This window comes from Mytilus californianus, unplaced genomic scaffold, assembly GCF_021869535.1.
Source record: "Mytilus californianus isolate M0D057914Y unplaced genomic scaffold, xbMytCali1.0.p SCAF_15, whole genome shotgun sequence".
Classification (NCBI taxonomy): Eukaryota; Metazoa; Mollusca; class Bivalvia; order Mytilida; family Mytilidae; genus Mytilus; species Mytilus californianus.
The window spans coordinates 1,125,273-1,145,071 of record NW_026262637.1 but is presented as its reverse complement, the minus strand read 5'-3'; the positions used below and the strand labels follow the sequence as shown (position 1 = coordinate 1,145,071).

Below are 19,799 nucleotides of genomic sequence, written 5' to 3'. Positions count from 1 at the left end.
GAGGAGATGGGCTTAGATGTAGTTAGTCAAATACTGTATACAATTGTTCGTGGAGATGGGCTTAGGTGTAGTTAGTCAAATACTGTATACAATTGTTCGAGGAGATGGGCTTAGATGTAGTTAGTCAAATACTGTATACAATTGTTCGTGGAGATGGGCTTAGATGTAGTTAGTCAAATACTGTATACAATTGTTCGAGGAGATGGGCTTAGATGTAGTTAGTCAAATACTGTATACAATTGTTCGAGGAGATGGGCTTAGATGTAGTTAGTCAAATACTGTATACAATTGTTCGAGGAGATGGGCTTAGATGTAGTTAGTCAAATATTGTATACAATTGTTCGAGGAGATGGGAATAGATGTAGTTAGTCAAATATTGTATACAATTGAATTGTTCGAGGAGATGGGCTTAGATGTAGTTAGTCAAATACTGTATACAATTGTTCGAGGAGATGGGGTTAGATGTAGTTAGTCAAATACTGTATACAATTGTTCGTGGAGATGGGCTTAGATGTAGTTAGTCAAATACTGTATACAATTGTTCGAGGAGATGGGCTTAGATGTAGTTAGTCAAATACTGTATACAATTGTTCGAGGAGATGGGCATAGATGTAGTTAGTCAAATACTGTATACAATTGTTCGAGGAGATGGGCTTAGATGTAGTTAGTCAAATACTATATACAATTGTTCGAGGAGAAGGGCTTAGATGTAGTTAGTCAAATACTGTATACAATTGTTCGAGGAGATGGGCTTAGATGTAGTTAGTCAAATACTGTAAACAATTGTTCGAGGAGATGGGCTTAGATGTAGTTAGTCAAATACTGTATACAATTGTTCGAGGAGATGGGCTAAAGATGTAGTTAGTCAAATACTGTATACTATTGTTCGAGGACATGGGCTTAGATGTAGTTAGTCAAATACTGTATACAATTGTTCGTGGAGATGGGCTTAGATGTAGTTAGTCAAATACTGTATACAATTGTTCGAGGAGATGGGCTTAGATGTAGTTAGTCAAATACTGTATACAATTGTTCGATTCGAGGAGATGGGCTTAGATGTAGTTAGTCAAATACTGTATACAATTGTACGAGGAGATGGGCTTAGATGTAGTTAGTCAAATACTGTATACAATTGTTCGAGGAGATGGGCATAGATGTAGTTAGTCAAATACTGTATACAATTGTTCGAGGAGATGGGCTTAGATGTAGTTAGTCAAATACTGTATACAATTGTTCGAGGAGATGGGCTTAGATGTAGTTAGTCAAATACTGTATACATTGTTCGTGGAGATGGGCTTAGATGTAGTTAGTCAAATACTGTATACAATTGTTCGAGGAGATGGGCTTAGATGTAGTTAGTCAAATACTGTATACAATTGTTCGAGGAGATGGGCTTAGATGTAGTTAGTCAAATACTGTATACAATTGTTCGAGGAGATGGGCTTAGATGTAGTTAGTCAAATACTGTATACAATTGTTCGAGGAGATGGGCATAGATGTAGTTAGTCAAATACTGTATACAATTGTTCGAGGAGATGGGCTTAGATGTAGTTGGTCAAATACTGTATACAATTGTTCGTGGAGAACGGCTTAGATGTAGTTAGTCAAATACTGTATACAATTGTTCGAGGAGATGGGCTTAGATGTAGTTAGTCAAATACTGTATACAATTGTTCGAGGAGATGGGCTTAGATGTAGTTAGTCAAATACTGTATACAATTGTTCGAGGAGATGGGCATAGATGTAGTTAGTCAAATATTGTATACAATTGTTCGAGGAGATGGGCATAGATGTAGTTAGTCAAATATTGTATACAATTGTTCGAGGAGATGGGCTTAGATGTAGTTAGTCAAATACTGTATACAATTGTTCGAGGAGATGGGCTTAGATGTAGTTGGTCAAATACTGTATACAATTGTTCGTGGAGAACGGCTTAGATGTAGTTAGTCAAATACTGTATACAATTGTTCGAGGAGATGGGCTTAGATGTAGTTAGTCAAATACTGTATACAATTGTTCGAGGAGATGGGCATAGATGTAGTTAGTCAAATATTGTATACAATTGTTCGAGGAGATGGGCATAGATGTAGTTAGTCAAATATTGTATACAATTGTTCGAGGAGATGGGCTTAGATGTAGTTAGTCAAATATTGTATACAATTGTTCGAGGAGATGGGCTTAGATGTAGTTAGTCAAATACTGTATACAATTGTTCGAGGAGATGGGCTTAGATGTAGTTAGTCAAATACTGTATACAATTGTTCGAGGAGATGGGCATAGATGTAGTTAGTCAAATATTGTATACAATTGTTCGAGGAGATTGGCATAGATGTAGTTAGTCAAATACTGTATACAATTGTTCGAGGAGATGGGCTTAGATGTAGTTGGTCAAATACTGTATACAATTGTTCGTGGAGAACGGCTTAGATGTAGTTAGTCAAATACTGTATACAATTGTTCGAGGAGATGGGCTTAGATGTAGTTAGTCAAATACTGTATACAATTGTTCGAGGAGATGGGCTTAGATGTAGTTAGTCAAATACTGTATACAATTGTTCGAGGAGATGGGCATAGATGTAGTTAGTCAAATATTGTATACAATTGTTCGAGGAGATGGGCATAGATGTAGTTAGTCAAATATTGTATACAATTGTTCGAGGAGATGGGCTTAGATGTAGTTAGTCAAATACTGTATACAATTGTTCGAGGAGATGGGCTTAGATGTAGTTGGTCAAATACTGTATACAATTGTTCGTGGAGAACGGCTTAGATGTAGTTAGTCAAATACTGTATACAATTGTTCGAGGAGATGGGCTTAGATGTAGTTAGTCAAATACTGTATACAATTGTTCGAGGAGATGGGCTTAGATGTAGTAAGTCAAATACTGTATACAATTGTTCGAGGAGATGGGCATAGATGTAGTTAGTCAAATACTGTATACAATTGTTCGAGGAGATGGGCTTAGATGTAGTTGGTCAAATACTGTATACAATTGTTCGTGGAGAACGGTTTAGATGTAGTTAGTCAAATACTGTATACAATTGTTCGAGGAGATGGGCTTAGATGTAGTTAGTCAAATACTGTATACAATTGTTCGAGGAGATGGGCTTAGATGTAGTTAGTCAAATACTGTATACAATTGTTCGAGGAGATGGGCTTAGATGTAGTTAGTCAAATACTGTATACAATTGTTCGAGGAGATGGGCATAGGTGTAGTTAGTCAAATATTGTATACAATTGTTCTAGGAGATGGGCATATATGTAGTTAGTCAAATATTGTATACAATTGTTCCAGGAGATGGGCTTAGATGTAGTTAGTCAAATACTGTATACAATTGTTCGAGGAGATGGGCTTAAATGTAGTTAGTCAAATACTGTATACAATTGTTCGAGGAGATGGGCTTAGATGTAGTTAGTCAAATATTGTATACAATTGTTCGAGGAGATGGGCTTAGATGTAGTTAGTCAAATACTGTATACAATTGTTCGTGGAGATGGGCTTAGATGTAGTTAGTCAAATACTGTATACAATTGTTCGAGGAGATGGGCTTAGATGTAGTAAGTCAAATACTGTATACAATTGTTCGTGGAGATGGGCTTAGATGTAGTTAGTCAAATACTGTATACAATTGTTCGAGGAGATGGGCTTAGATGTAGTTAGTCAAATACTGTATACAATTGTTCGAGGAGATGGGCTTAGATGTAGTTAGTCAAATACTGTATACAATTGTTCGAGGAGATGGGCTTAGATGTAGTTAGTCAAATACTGTATACAATTGTTCGAGGAGATGGGCTTAGATGTAGTTAGTCAAATACTGTATACAATTGTTCGAGGAGATGGGCTTAGATGTAGTTAGTCAAATACTGTATACAATTGTTCGAGGAGATGGGCTTAGATGTAGTTAGTCAAATACTGTATACAATTGTTCGAGGAGATGGGCTTAGATGTAGTTAGTCAAATACTGTATACAATTGTTCGTGGAGATGGGCTTAGATGTAGTTAGTCAAATACTGTATACAATTGTTCGAGGAGATGGGCTTAGATGTAGTTAGTCAAATACTGTATACAATTGTTCGAGGAGATGGGCTTAGATGTAGTTAGTCAAATACTGTATACAATTGTTCGAGGAGATGGGCTTAGATGTAGTTAGTCAAATATTGTATACAATTGTTCGAGGAGATGGGAATAGATGTAGTTAGTCAAATATTGTATACAATTGAATTGTTCGAGGAGATGGGCTTAGATGTAGTTAGTCAAATACTGTATACAATTGTTCGAGGAGATGGGGTTAGATGTAGTTAGTCAAATATTGTATACAATTGTTCGTGGAGATGGGCTTAGATGTAGTTAGTCAAATACTGTATACAATTGTTCGAGGAGATGGGCTCAGATGTAGTTAGTCAAATACTGTATACAATTGTTCGAGGAGATGGGCATAGATGTAGTTAGTCAAATACTGTATACAATTGTTCGAGGAGATGGGCTTAGATGTAGTTAGTCAAATACTATATACAATTGTTCGAGGAGAAGGGCTTAGATGTAGTTAGTCAAATACTGTATACAATTGTTCGAGGAGATGGGCTTAGATGTAGTTAGTCAAATACTGTAAACAATTGTTCGAGGAGATGGGCTTAGATGTAGTTAGTCAAATACTGTATACAATTGTTCGAGGAGATGGGCTAAAGATGTAGTTAGTCAAATACTGTATACTATTGTTCGAGGACATGGGCTTAGATGTAGTTAGTCAAATACTGTATACAATTGTTCGTGGAGATGGGCTTAGATGTAGTTAGTCAAATACTGTATACAATTGTTCGAGGAGATGGGCTTAGATGTAGTTAGTCAAATACTGTATACAATTGTTCGATTCGAGGAGATGGGCTTAGATGTAGTTAGTCAAATACTGTATACAATTGTACGAGGAGATGGGCTTAGATGTAGTTAGTCAAATACTGTATACAATTGTTCGAGGAGATGGGCATAGATGTAGTTAGTCAAATACTGTATACAATTGTTCGAGGAGATGGGCTTAGATGTAGTTAGTCAAATACTGTATACAATTGTTCGAGGAGATGGGCTTAGATGTAGTTAGTCAAATACTGTATACATTGTTCGTGGAGATGGGCTTAGATGTAGTTAGTCAAATACTGTATACAATTGTTCGAGGAGATGGGCTTAGATGTAGTTAGTCAAATACTGTATACAATTGTTCGAGGTGATGGGCTTAGATGTAGTTAGTCAAATACTGTATACAATTGTTCGAGGAGATGGGCTTAGATGTAGTTAGTCAAATACTGTATACAATTGTTCGAGGAGATGGGCATAGATGTAGTTAGTCAAATACTGTATACAATTGTTCGAGGAGATGGGCTTAGATGTAGTTGGTCAAATACTGTATACAATTGTTCGTGGAGAACGGCTTAGATGTAGTTAGTCAAATACTGTATACAATTGTTCGAGGAGATGGGCTTAGATGTAGTTAGTCAAATACTGTATACAATTGTTCGAGGAGATGGGCTTAGATGTAGTTAGTCAAATACTGTATACAATTGTTCGAGGAGATGGGCATAGATGTAGTTAGTCAAATATTGTATACAATTGTTCGAGGAGATGGGCATAGATGTAGTTAGTCAAATATTGTATACAATTGTTCGAGGAGATGGGCTTAGATGTAGTTAGTCAAATACTGTATACAATTGTTCGAGGAGATGGGCTTAGATGTAGTTGGTCAAATACTGTATACAATTGTTCGTGGAGAACGGCTTAGATGTAGTTAGTCAAATACTGTATACAATTGTTCGAGGAGATGGGCTTAGATGTAGTTAGTCAAATACTGTATACAATTGTTCGAGGAGATGGGCATAGATGTAGTTAGTCAAATATTGTATACAATTGTTCGAGGAGATGGGCATAGATGTAGTTAGTCAAATATTGTATACAATTGTTCGAGGAGATGGGCTTAGATGTAGTTAGTCAAATATTGTATACAATTGTTCGAGGAGATGGGCTTAGATGTAGTTAGTCAAATACTGTATACAATTGTTCGAGGAGATGGGCTTAGATGTAGTTAGTCAAATACTGTATACAATTGTTCGAGGAGATGGGCATAGATGTAGTTAGTCAAATATTGTATACAATTGTTCGAGGAGATGGGCATAGATGTAGTTAGTCAAATACTGTATACAATTGTTCGAGGAGATGGGCTTAGATGTAGTTGGTCAAATACTGTATACAATTGTTCGTGGAGAACGGCTTAGATGTAGTTAGTCAAATACTGTATACAATTGTTCGAGGAGATGGGCTTAGATGTAGTTAGTCAAATACTGTATACAATTGTTCGAGGAGATGGGCTTAGATGTAGTTAGTCAAATACTGTATACAATTGTTCGAGGAGATGGGCATAGATGTAGTTAGTCAAATATTGTATACAATTGTTCGAGGAGATGGGCATAGATGTAGTTAGTCAAATATTGTATACAATTGTTCGAGGAGATGGGCTTAGATGTAGTTAGTCAAATACTGTATACAATTGTTCGAGGAGATGGGCTTAGATGTAGTTGGTCAAATACTGTATACAATTGTTCGTGGAGAACGGCTTAGATGTAGTTAGTCAAATACTGTATACAATTGTTCGAGGAGATGGGCTTAGATGTAGTTAGTCAAATACTGTATACAATTGTTCGAGGAGATGGGCTTAGATGTAGTTAGTCAAATACTGTATACAATTGTTCGAGGAGATGGGCATAGATGTAGTTAGTCAAATATTGTATACAATTGTTCGAGGAGATGGGCATAGATGTAGTTAGTCAAATATTGTATACAATTGTTCGAGGAGATGGGCTTAGATGTAGTTAGTCAAATATTGTATACAATTGTTCGAGGAGATGGGCTTAGATGTAGTTAGTCAAATACTGTATACAATTGTTCGAGGAGATGGGCTTAGATGTAGTTAGTCAAATACTGTATACAATTGTTCGAGGAGATGGGCATAGATGTAGTTAGTCAAATATTGTATACAATTGTTCGAGGAGATGGGCATAGATGTAGTTAGTCAAATATTGTATACAATTGTTCGAGGAGATGGGCTTAGATGTAGTTAGTCAAATATTGTATACAATTGTTCGAGGAGATGGGCTTAGATGTAGTTAGTCAAATATTGTATACAATTGTTCGAGGAGATGGGCTTAGATGTAGTTAGTCAAATACTGTATACAATTGTTCGAGGAGATGGGCTTAGATGTAGTTAGTCAAATATTGTATACAATTGTTCGAGGAGATGGGCTTAGATGTAGTTAGTCAAATATTGTATACAATTGTTCGAGGAGATGGGCATAGATGTAGTTAGTCAAATACTGTATACAATTGTTCCAGGAGATGGGCTTAGATGTAGTTAGTCTATATTTTTGGAGTCAGTATCCCTATCTAATTGATATTGCTACTAAAGTAAATAGTTCCACGGTTCAGTTTAAATACCTGATAAAATTAGTAAATAATCTTTAGAATTTTTGGTTTGAGCAGACTCGTATAGCAATATGCAGCAGACGATTGTAAGACACCTTTGTAATTTTGGCATCCGTAGAGTGAAAATACGCATTCAAAATATATTGCTTTAATGTTAAGTTTGTATAGGTTATTCAGACGAATTCATATTCAAATTTCTAGACATTTTTGTATCAATTAGATTATTTATAATTGTCTAGTGGTAGTTAAATTCCTTTACCCTTATATTATATTCAAATCTTTAAAACCTATTTTTTGTTAATCTAGTTACACGACACTGTGATAGCTGTCGGCCTTGATTTCTTTCTCCTATTGACTACCTGCACATATCAATGTTATCTTAATCTATCAATTATAAATAAGTATATTAACCAGTCTTAATAACATAGGTGAATAAAGTAGCTTTAAAAGTCTCCAAAAATTGTCCCTTCTGGGAAATTTAAACTTCCTTCTACAAATCTTGGTCAAGTTTATTTTTTTCGGCTCCTAGTATAAATTAACATGAGTATGCACTATCATAATTCGATCTACGCAATATTAGTCGTTGAAGATAATTGTTTACCGACCAAAGGATATAGTAAAGACTTTATGAACAGATTTTTTTTTCGTATCACACATGGTATTTATATAAACCTTTGATTATCTCGTTAAATCGATTTATGACTATTGAACAGCGGTATACTAGTATACTATTGCCTTTATTATACCACCACCTGAGTTTATAGTTATTATTAATGAAACGTAATGTGTTCATCGTCACGTGTAGTTGTCAATGAATATTGTTACCAGAGTATTATCTATTCGCATGCGTTTTTGTAAAGCACTTTATTCAATATATTAGTATTTAATTTCAAAATAGTTTTCTCCTTTAGCAACATTTTTAATTAAATTTTATTATAAACAATGTATTTGCTTGTTATATTAAATATATATAAACTATTCAACATGGGAACATTCAATACTTTGAGGCAACAGTAGTTTATTGACGTTCAAATCTCATAAAACCCTTAAGAAGTTACATATCAAGGTATTAAAAACAATATAAGGAAATTGTATGAACTCCAAAAGGAGCGAGTGTTGGTCCATATTGTAGGCCTCTCCTGCTAGAGTGTTGGTCCATATTGTAGGCGTCTCCTGATAGAGTGTTGGTCCATATTGTAGGCGTCTCCTGCTAGAGTGTTGGTCCATATTGTTGGCGTCTCCTGCTAGAGTGTTGGTCCATATTGTTGGCGTCTCCTGCTAGAGTGTTGGTCCATATTGTAGGCGTCTCCTGTTACAGTGTTGGTCCATATTGTAGGCGTCTCTTGTTAGAGTGTTGGTCCATATTGTAAGCGTCTCCTGCTAGAGTGTTGGTCCATATTGTTGGCGTCTCCTGCTAGAGTGTTGGTCCATATTGTGGGCGTCTCCTGCTAGAGTGTTGGTTCATATTGTAGGCGTCTCCTGTTAAAGTGTTGGTCCATATTGTAGGCGTCTTCTGCTAGAGTGTTGGTCCAAATTGTAGGCGTCTCCTGCTAGAGTGTTGGTCCATATTGTTGGCGTCTCCTGCTACAGTGTTGGTCCATATTGTTGGCGTCTCCTGCTAGAGTGTTGGTCCATATTGTAGGCGTCTCCTGCTAGAGTGTTGGTCCATATTGTAGGCGTCTCCTGCTAGAGTGTTGGTCCATATTGTTGGCGTCTCCTGCTAGAGTGTTGGTCCATATTGTTGGCGTCTCCTGCTACAGTGTTGGTCCATATTGTAGGCGTCTCCTGTTACAGCGTTGGTCCATATTGTAGGCGTCTCTTGTTAGAGTGTTGGTCCACATTGTAAGCGTCTCCTGCTAGAGTGTTGGTCCATATTGTAGGCGTCTCCTGCTAGAGTGTTGGTCCATATTGTAGGCGTCTCCTGTTAAAGTGTTGGTCCATATTGTTGGCGTCTCCTGCTAGAGTGTTGGTCCATATTGTTGGCGTCTCTTGCTAGAGTGTTGGTCCATATTGTAGGCGTCTCCTGCTAGAGTGTTGGTCCATATTGTAGGCGTCTCCTGCTAGAGTGTTGGTCCATCTTGTAGGCGTCTCCTGCTAGAGTGTTGGTCCATATTGTTGGCGTCTCCTGCTAGAGTGTTGGTCCATATTGTTGGCGTCTCCTGCTAGAGTGTCGGTCCATATTGAAGGCGTCTCCTGTTACAGTGTCGGTCCATATTGTAGGCGTCTCTTGTTAGAGTGTTGGTCCATATTGTAAGCGTCTCCTGCTAGAGTGTTGGTCCATATTGTAGGCGTCTCCTGCTAGAGTGTTGGTCCATATTGTAGGCGTCTTCTGCTAGAGTGTTGGTCCATATTGTAGGCGTCTCCTGCTAGAGTGTTGGTCAATATTGTAGGCGTCTCCTGTTAAAGTGTTGGTCCATATTGTAGGCGTCTCCTGCTAGAGTGTTGGTCCATATTGTAGGCGTCTCCTGCTAGAGTGTTGGTCCATATTGTTGGCGTCTCCTGCTACAGTGTTGGTCCATATTGTTGGCGTCTCCTGCTAGAGTGTTGGTCCATATTGTAGGCGTCTCCTGCTAGAGTGTTGGTCCATATTGTAGGCGTCTCCTGCTAGAGTGTTGGTCCATCTTGTAGGCGTCTCCTGCTAGAGTTTTGGTCCATATTGTTGGCGTCTCCTGCTAGAGTGTTGGTCCATATTGTTGGCGTCTCCTGCTAGAGTGTTGGTCCATATTGTAGGCGTCTCCTGTTACAGCGTTGGTCCATATTGTAGGCGTCTCTTGTTAGAGTGTTGGTCCATATTCTAAGCGTCTCCTGCTAGAGTGTTGGTCCATATTGTAGGCGTCTCCTGCTAGAGTGTTGATCCATATTGTTGGCGTCTCCTGCTAGAGTGTTGGTCCATATTGTAGGCGTCTCCTGCTAGAGTGTTGGTCCATATTGTAGGCGTCTCCTGCTAGAGTGTTGGTCCATATTGTTGGCGTCTCCTGCTAGAGTGTTGGTCCATATTGTAGGCGTCTCCTGTTACAGTGTTGGTCCATATTGTAGGCGTCTCTTGTTAGAGTGTTGGTCCATATTGTAGGCGTCTCCTGCTAGAGTGTTGGTCCATATTGTAGGCGTCTCCTGTTTAAGTGTTGGTCCATATTGTAGGCGTCTCCTGCTAAAGTGTTGGTCCATAGTGTAGGCGTCTCCTGCTAGAGTGTTGGTCCATATTGTTGGCGTCTCCTGCTAGAGTGTTGGTCCATATTGTAGGCGTCTCCTGCTAGAGTGTTGGTCCATATTGTAGGCGTCTCCTGCTAGAGTGTTGGTCCATATTGTAGGCGTCTCCTGCTAGAGTGTTGGTCCATATATTAGGCGTCTCCTGCTAGACATGCATTACCCGTAACGCAAATTCAAGCTCAATAAAAATCTCTGTATCGAAAATATTTCTCAATCGGTCAATTTGCAGACCAGACAACTACTAATTAATTATCTAAGATCGTGAAAACATGTCGCTTGTGAGTTGAAACACACACATCGTATCGGTCAAACGATTAGTGATTCTGTCCGTTAAACGTATGTTGTGTTGATTATAGTTGTTCTTCCTTATCATTCCGTTGAAGCAGTTTGTGTGAAGGGAGCGCAATCCCTGTTAATGGAGTCCATTTAGACTAAACATGTATGAGCGTAAACGCCCAACGATGGAGCAGAGAGTATGTTACTGCTATTAAATGAGAAGTTGACTATCCGAAAATCTGAATCATCACGTTTGTAATGTATAATAGTTCGAAGTCGTCCATATGTTTCAATATCGAGGAAAAGATCAAAATATGAAGCAGACCTTATAGTTTTAGTAGTATCCTTAGTTTCAAGTTAACTGGGTATATGATATGCAAGCACTCACTGAAACGTGGATTATTGAATGACAGGACATTATCAATATGTCTGATAATAATATTACAGAAATTGCAAGAGTCTTTATTCTTTAATAATTCAGTACAGGCACAAAACTCTAAATCATATATTATCTTGTTTTGAAATGAAAATAGTGAACCCCGGTGAAAATCCCTTTGAATGGTTTATTTGAAAAAGGAAATTAATTGAAATTGAAAAATACAATACATGTTTGATAGTTTAACAATCTGTAGTGCATTCCTTCAATATAGTTCTATTTCGTCTATTTTTGTCATCGATATTGATTAAGAACATGTGTTCTAAGACCTTGACATCAAAATGTACAAAACTATAGCAAAGCAAGTTTATACAAAAGGTGTAAAATAAGGACTCTCAAAATTATGATATGATTGATAACAAATACTTAAGTAATAGACACTATTATGTTGGGTCACAGAAATCTCACAGTTCTTGATAAATAGGAGGGAAGAGTATTCAACTGATTTTGAAAACTGTAGATAAATTCAAAATGTTCAAAACAATATTGCATTGAAACACATGATCTAATGCGTGAAAATAACACAAAGTTTGAACCTTCTGATATAAAACATGCCAAAATACACTCTAATACCTTCTATTTTATATATTTTCAAACATCGCTTTATTGATAAAGGAAACAATCCTTTGATTCTATGGTATAGGAAGAACACATAAGTATACCTGTGAATAATGCAGGTAAAGATATCCGTTAATTGAAATGAAATGTAGGTGCAAAGTAGGTTATACTTTAACCATTCAGATGTAAGCAAGTATATAACTGAAAGGAAGCTCGCAGGACTTTATTTCCTGATTTGAAATCATGCCTTCCTCACATTTATCTTAAAATATTCGTTACGGGTGTATATGAAACAGTTCTTTTCTCTCATCGTATACGACCCATAGAATATGCATATTTACAAATTAATTTTGAAAGATTTTTATGAATGTCGACTTTAATCATGTTGCGACCTTTGTAGAGTCATGTGAAGGATGAAGACAGGTATGTTCAAAACAAGTTTTGGTTTGGGTTCGAGTTGCTCAGTTTTAAGTTTTCTGTGGATTATATGAACATTTATTTGACCTTCGTTTTTTTCCCATAGAATTGTTAGTTCTTCTTCTACTCCGTGGCTTTGAATGTCCCTTTAATTGGTATCTTCAACCTCATTGTCCAGCATTTTCGTTAATACCCTACTTTCATAACTCAAAATAACCAAAACTATCCAAATCGTAATGCGTTGTTCACTCTTTAAAATTTCCATATCGAACCATGAACGTGATTGTATAGCAAAATTAAAGGCTGAATTAAGACCTCGCAAAACCTAATGCACTTTCTTAAAATGTTAAGTCAATAGAGCATATGAGATTCATATCATATAAAAATGAGAAGATGTGGTATAATTGCCAATGAGACAACTCTCTACCAGAGACCGAATGACATAGAAGTTAACAGCTATAGCATGTATAGGTCACCCATAGATCTATAAACCCATAGTTTATACATCTATGGGTCACCGTACGGTCTTCAAGCATTATGTTGTTCATGTTTCTTGAATAATCTTTTTTAACAATAATTTTACACGATCTGCAATTTATTTTTGCCAGATGCAATATAAAATATCAAAGCTTACAAGTAAATAAAACACTTACTATGCTACAGGGAACGAGTCGGCGAAATAGTAATTGTGTTTAAACAGGTAAACTATTTATAGAATACAATCATTGTAAAGTTGAAAATAGAATTTTGACGGTCATGTTTTTTTTTTTACACATTTACACGTTTTATATTTTTGAAAGCTATAAATAACTAAATTTTATTCATTTATAACCGCTATCTAAAATTTCTTCAAACCTTTATTAAATCCTTTATGGATACATAGATGGTATTGAGGTTTGGCTATATAAAAAAGAGGGAAATATACCAAAGGGATATTCAAACTCATAAGTTGAAAACAAATGCCATGGCAAAAAATGAAAAACGATCAAAAGACAAACAGTGTACAAGTATTAGATACAATACAAAGGTAACAAAGAAACAGGCCGGTAACAACCGTTGCCGGATAGTTTTTCTGCACGAGTAGTCAGGTCAAGGTCCGAGGCGATAGCCGAGGACCTTGACCTGACTACAAGTGCAGAAAAACTATACGGCAGGTTGTTTCCGGCCTGTTTTTTTGTTACTTTTGTTTTGTATCTGACTTGTACGACGTTTCAAGAAAGTAATAATACATTTTGCAAGACTAAACATTTGAGAAACTTAGATACTAGCCATAAAGCAGTAAATGTGAGTTATAGTATAAACACACTTTTTTTTTCATTTCCCTTCAACCGAGAGTTTTTTTCAAGAAAAAAATCAGGAATCTAGTAATTTGATAAAAAAGAACCATATCAAGTAAAAGATGAATGCTGTACACATTTAAGACTTTTTAAAATGCAACTTCGTAAAAAAGTAATATATTAAAGAAATATTTTAGTGGTAAGTAAGCTAACGTTTGATTTTTATGGATGAAACGGAAAGCGGGGAGGGGGGCCTAATTTAATTTAAAATAAACAGGCTGTGATCTTTATTTTGATGAAAAAATGCAGACTGTGCCATTCCATCCCCCCATTCCCCCTTTAAAAAAATTGTAAAAATCGCACGTTTGTTGCCAAATACATGAATTCAATATTCAGTGGTGGGGGTCCCGGGGGTTGTAACACCCCTTTTTTGAACGATCAATACATTTAAATGGGGACATATAGTTGGACCCCCCCCCCCCCCCCTGTTTTGTCCTGGATTGGGAACCCCCTTTTTTAAAATGGCTGGATCCGCAACTGATATATATGTATATATAAATTCAATAACAATATAAATGTATCAAAAGAATGAATTTCCTACTTCATTAGTGAATGAAATGTTATGAAAAAATGGATTTTGTCTTAATATTATATATATTCAGGCATATACTTTGATTTTTTTTTAAAATTCATGCTCGTCTCTAGATCTGCAAATGTTGATCGGGATTAAACACGTGTTACTATATGGTCCAATCGCAGCTTACCGTCCAAAACTGATCACATAAGTTGAATGATTTTCTTCTAGATTTGCTGCTTATTTGGACGTGTATTACACGAACACTTTTTTTTTATAGGATCAATCGTGCATTGGTGAGTTGATAGGGATTTTATCTTTTGATAAGATTTGATTTTTATTTACTTATTTCCTGTCTTTTTTTATTGAAATATGAACGTCGGTATCATCATTTCTTTACTTTCAGCATTGTCCAAAATACTATTCATGTCCATATATCGAAGAAACATTTATTGACCGATTATTTTGCTTCATAAATGGGGCGGTATGTTCTTTTCTGAGTATATTAACTATTTACTTTTCAACGCCATCACCCAAATATTTTTGTTTAAATTATCACTATACGGTATTCGGAAAATCAGGAATCATGCAGAACATTAATTTGTCATCTGCTTGACCATAGTAAATTTTTTCTCATAAAATTTGGGATCAAAATAACTTTTTTTAGGAGAAAACCATACCCCCCCCCCTTTTGAAGTTAAATGTCTAATCCCTTAGTGTACTGATATGAATAGTATTTTACTGAAAATGTTTGAAAAAAGATATTGATGCTAACGTAAATATTTTGTTGAATAAAAAGACAGGAAATATGTCGGTGAACCAAAAAGTTCAAATCTAATTGAAAGTTAAAGTGCCCATGAAATCACTGATCATGCACGAGTGAATCTATTCATAAAAAGCGTCCGTGTAACAACTAAAAAGAGTCCGTGTATCATCTAAAAAGAGTCCGTGTAACACCCGTTAATGTACTGTTGTTCTATAGCTCTGCGGGGGGCAAAGTCGTACAAAACACAGCATAGAAAACTAAAGACTGAGCAACATGAACCCCACCAAAACATGGGGTGATATCAATTGATTCCACGTGGTGAGCGTATCATGCTCAATACGTGACACCCATTGTGTTTCTCGTGTAATTGCAAACCCGGTGATAAGTCTAATATGTAGGTCACATTCGAGGAAAAGAGGACTGAATTAGGGTTACGACAATCGGAACGTTTCTGTCGTCATCTGTAAAACAGATTTCCATAACGGTCAACCAACTCGTGATGGCATCCGTAAAATTTTCGAAAGGATGATTTCAACTTCACCACTTCGAACTCTTGGTTTAATAGAGTCCTTGTATGACATTGGTTTTAACATTTTGTTCTTATGTTGTGCTGTTACACCACTGTCGCAGGTTAAGGGATGAGTACTCATGAGCCTGATTGCTTGTTAGGGAACGGTCATTGTTTATCAGCTGTGGGGGTCGATTCAATTTTTTTTACATTAAAAAGTTTTGTTGGCAACCCCCCTCCCCACATCATTCTTGTAAACCACATAATGACCCCCCTCCCCCCCCCAACCCTCCCATGGAACATACTTTCAGAGTTAGACCCCCCCCCCCCCCAAAAAAAAAAAATAAATCCCTATCGATTAACAGTTGTGAGATTTCGTACTGAATTTTTATGATTCATTCTCTGTTATTTTATAAAAGTAGCTTGAACTAATTGATTTGATAAAAAAAAATTATTTTGTCTGTTTAGCAGTAGTCATTCGTAAGTGATATTCTGTAAATATTATATTGCCTTGATGTTTCATCATAAACTTCCATATGATATTCTGTAAATATTATATTGCCTTGATGTTTTATCATGAACTTCCATATGATATTCTTTAATCAAGGAAATTATGATAGGAAAAACAAGCCCTGGAATATCGTATCAACTGGGAAATATGTACTCCGTATGTAGGCGCTGCTGGAATGTTGCTACATAGAAATGGAAAGTTCACAATTGGGAAGCTGAAAACATCTTTTTTGTATATATTTTATATTTCTGTTGATGAATTTTTTTTCTGATTGATGTGTTTGTCTTTCATACATGTTTATTTATTATATATATGAGACATTTACTGTCGAAATGCGCAGCTAGTGCAGAAAAAAAATAGTACCATTAATGTTGTTACTTAATTTATCAAATTAATAAATCATGTTGATATTTTGACTGAGTGCGGATTCACATGACGAGTGATGCATGTATAGCAAAGGACGTTTACGCTGTCGACGCACCAGGTTTTGTTCCTTTTTGGAGATCTTGCGAATCACTCACACTTTGATTGAGACTTTGACTTGTATTTTCTTAACCGATTGGTGATATTTGAATATCGGTAATAGAGGTGGCTAAATTTAAATTTCAGTTGGTTTTTTTTTCGATTAAAAATCGTATCTTACAAAACGTATAATAAATAACAAAACACAAGTAAACATAAAAAACAAAACAAAAACGAAGGGAACGAAAAATAAGCATCCAAGATTACAGATATAATTACATTCTTATAAGTATAAAGAGTCATATGAATAAACCTTGTATTCTTTTTTATTTAACTAGTTTATATGGTCCTTTTTTCAGCTCTTTAACGTTTGATTTAGTTTTGGATTTTAAATATTTTGTCCTCGAGCATCACTATAGAGACATCACTTGTCAAAATACTCATCTGATACAGTAAAAGTGGTATCGTAAATATTTTCAGCATCAAAACATAAGTTTGAAATCAGTATTTTAAGGGAGTTGCGACAATAATTTGAGACAATTACAATTTGTTTTTAAATCAGGCAGTTTTAGATTCAAACGAATATCAATTTAATTATACCAGTACGAAAGCACTGGTTTCTGATTGTCCAATTACAATTGTAAAGTCTTACAAGTACTTTGCACACCTTGTCAGCTTTTATTTCACACGTTTGTTATCATTTTCAACAAAAATGTGTATAGGTCAGAGACGTTGTACGTCAAACTATAGATTTGTTTTACAATAATCGTAAATGGCTTCTATTCAAGAAATACTAACAAATTTGCTATCACGTAAGATTTTTATTTAGATGTTTGTAGTAGCTCAATTCAACTCTTTTTATAATTATAATTATACATGCAATACATGACTCTCAAGTCTTTAAGTATACGAAGATGCAAGATGTTTCAAACCATTAAGATATTTGATAGAAAAACAATTAACACGTTTACGGAGGAAACATGAAAAATTTCCGGAAACAATACTAAAAAATCAATTATTATAGTAAATTGTTAAACAAATAAGTCTCATTGATATATACTTGTTTATTTCATTGCTGATAATTTTATAAATTAGCTGTGAAATTAAAACTAATGTTAATTTAATATAATGATGCTTACCAGAAAACAACCCTGGATTTTTTGGTATTAACAAACAGGGACTCTTCACTGGAATGCTGGTCTAGTGAAGTACATTGTTAACAGCAGAAAGTGCAATTAGTAGTTGTTGAATAAAAAAAAAGTATACGAAGATGTATTTTATTATATTGCACTAAGGGAAGACATCAAAAGATCAATGTAGGATAAAAAACTTAAATCAAATAGTTTGGGGGGGGGGGGGGGGGGGGGTTAAAATTGCTGCAAGTTTTGTTTATCCAAAATCGATTTTACATATATCCATATTGGTCAATCAACTTTTCCCAAATTAAGTTAAGAGGGGGGGGGGGGGGGAGGGGGGGGGTCAGTGAAAAAACTATGTGAATTAAGTTTTTTATCCTACATTGAACTTTTGATGTCGTCCCTAAGGTTGGACTGTAAGTGAATATTGGTTGTATTAAATCGCAGGATAATATCGTTTGTAGTTGTTTAGAAAATCGGTTCCTTTTGTAATCACTCTTTACTATTGAACACCATACATTTAAAATGTGTCAACAATATGATACTGGATGACTTAAATGTCTTTATGGTAGATAAAATAGTTTAATACAGTAGCATTAATCTAACAACTGTAATAAATTCCTAAAGGATACATGATGACTATTGTATTTAGATAATTATATCTATTCTGCAGATTTTGCAACGTTTAGAAATGATTTTCTTTATCAGTTTCATGTGTTTCATGTCAGGTTGAATCTAAATAAACAAAATCGTGGTGTATTATATGACATACAATTAATGTTAGATAACAAATACCAACCATTTTAAAATATTTACTCTAGGTCATGTTGACCGGAAACATAAAAGTCATTTATCTGGACAATTTATAGCTTGATATTTATCGTAGAAACATGTCTATTGTTGACGACGGTAGAAGATTTCGATTATTTGTGAGGTTGAGTTGCCCATTAATTAATAAAAGAGTGAGAAGGTATCTAGGAGGGAAGCAGTCATAAGTTGTAGACATACGCCATTGTCACAATCACACAGATACACAACAAAAAGACAAATTAGGGCAACAGTAGTGGACCGATGTTCAATTCTCGTAAAAGACATATCAAGGAACCAAACAAAAACTTAAGGATTCGTGTGAACTCTAAAAGTCCCCTTTACACTACACAGAAAAAACATAGATATTTACCTTACAACTACTTTATTCATATTAGATCATTCAATGTATACCTTCTGCTGAATGCTGTAGTACATAAGCCATGGTTTGTATGTAATTCTAAGGTACAACGAAAGGGATCATATCAATAGAATAAAAATACGCAAGTTTAATATATTTATAGTAATAATGAACGACACTGTATGTGGTCATTTTTTGTCAAATTTATATTTTAAATGTTCTGTTCTTTGGTAATGTTGTGTTATGTGCCTGTCTCAAATCCGTAGACTCAACATTGACTGTTTCAACAACAGGAATATTGATCAATGATAAGTTTTATGTGTCAGCGACATGTTTTCGCGGTCTTAGATCTTATGATACCAGTTTAGTCGTCTGATCTGTAATCTTACCGATCGATTGTGTCCTATGCTCGATTGTGACTGGGTGTGGATTTTAATAGAGGAGCATGCATATACAGCAAGAGACGCATAGCCTGTCGACAATCCGGTCACGTACGCTACTTTTGGAGTATCCATTTGTTTTTGTTTATTGCCTTGATGTATCTCTTCTTAATCGAGTTCCGAGATTTGAACATCGGTCAACTACTGTCGCCTTCATATAGTTTCTAATATATCTTAATTGATATATATTTTATATGTAATTTGGTATTATGTGCCTATCGTTCCATATCTTAAGGTGATGTTTTATGCGTACCAAATTAAAAACCTGGTAATGCGTTTTATAGCCACTGGGTGGATGCAACTCCTTATATATTGACGTTTCGTCTTCGAAGGTATATTAACATGCCATATTAAAATATGTAATTTGTCTGTAAATGTTGTTTACACAATTTTGTATATTTTGGAAAATATGGGGTTTTTTTACCTCCAGGCATAGATATCTAATTTAGGCAATAGTAGTATACCAATGTTCAAATCTCTTACATCGATTAAGAAGCTACAAACCAACACAAATTAACAAAAACTCGGGAATTGCATGAACTCCAAAAGGAGCGACACCGGGTGCGTCGACGGTGGAGAGTTACCTGCTATTAGTGCTTC

General features: G+C 35.7%; 1 long non-coding RNA gene across 2 annotated transcripts in view; it reads right to left on the bottom strand.

Annotated features, from left to right (window-relative positions):
• LOC127725181 (uncharacterized) overlaps window positions 1-19,799 on the bottom strand; it is a 50,021-nt gene that overhangs the window by 20,139 nt on the left and 10,083 nt on the right. Inside the window, exon 1 of one of the 2 annotated variants that reach the window (XR_007992824.1) lies at window positions 13,011-13,072. The exons of the other annotated variant lie outside the window; for it this stretch is intronic. This is a non-coding gene — a long non-coding RNA (uncharacterized LOC127725181). Of the gene's footprint in view, window positions 1-13,010; window positions 13,073-19,799 lie in introns of those variants that run through there. 2 annotated transcript variants of the gene reach the window in all.